This window comes from Parasteatoda tepidariorum, chromosome 7 (assembly GCF_043381705.1).
Source record: "Parasteatoda tepidariorum isolate YZ-2023 chromosome 7, CAS_Ptep_4.0, whole genome shotgun sequence".
Taxonomy (NCBI): Eukaryota; Metazoa; Arthropoda; class Arachnida; order Araneae; family Theridiidae; genus Parasteatoda; species Parasteatoda tepidariorum.
This window is the reverse complement of record NC_092210.1, coordinates 37278845-37279444: the sequence shown is the minus strand read 5'-3', so window position 1 is coordinate 37279444 and position 600 is coordinate 37278845.

The following is a 600-nucleotide window of genomic DNA, read 5'->3' as shown; positions in this document are numbered from 1 at the left end:
AAAAAAAAAAAAAAAAAAAAAAAAAAAAAAAAAAAAAAAAAAAAAAAAAAAAAAAAAACTGTTAGATGAAAATATGAAATATACACTGAGGAAGAAAAGTATGGTAAAAACTACGGAAATATGGTAATTAAAATTATTTAATAAAAAACTTAACATTTTTCTTTGTGTGCAATCAATAAAATTAAAACTATGTTTTTTTTTGCACAGCTGAAATTATGCATGCTAGTTTTTTTTTTTAAAATTTGTATTAGTGGTAAAAATTATATTTTTGTGTGAAATTAAAGAAAGCAACGTTAAACTAGTTCTACGTAAGAATACGCTTGTCTCGAGAAAAATATTTACTATTTCATAATTTAAGATTAAAAAAAAACTGTTTGACTTTTTTTTACGCAGTGTATTCGCAATACTTCTCAATACCATAATTTGTTTTAAAGAATTTTGAGTTCATTTGAATTACTTTTCATTCCTAAAAGAAAATTTTATAGGGTAATCCTTTATTCGTTTAGATAAAGGATTTAGGATCGGAAACAAATTTTAATTGATCCATCTGATTAAATTGAAATTAGTTTATTTTAAGAGTCTTTTCATCAAGTTCTGATA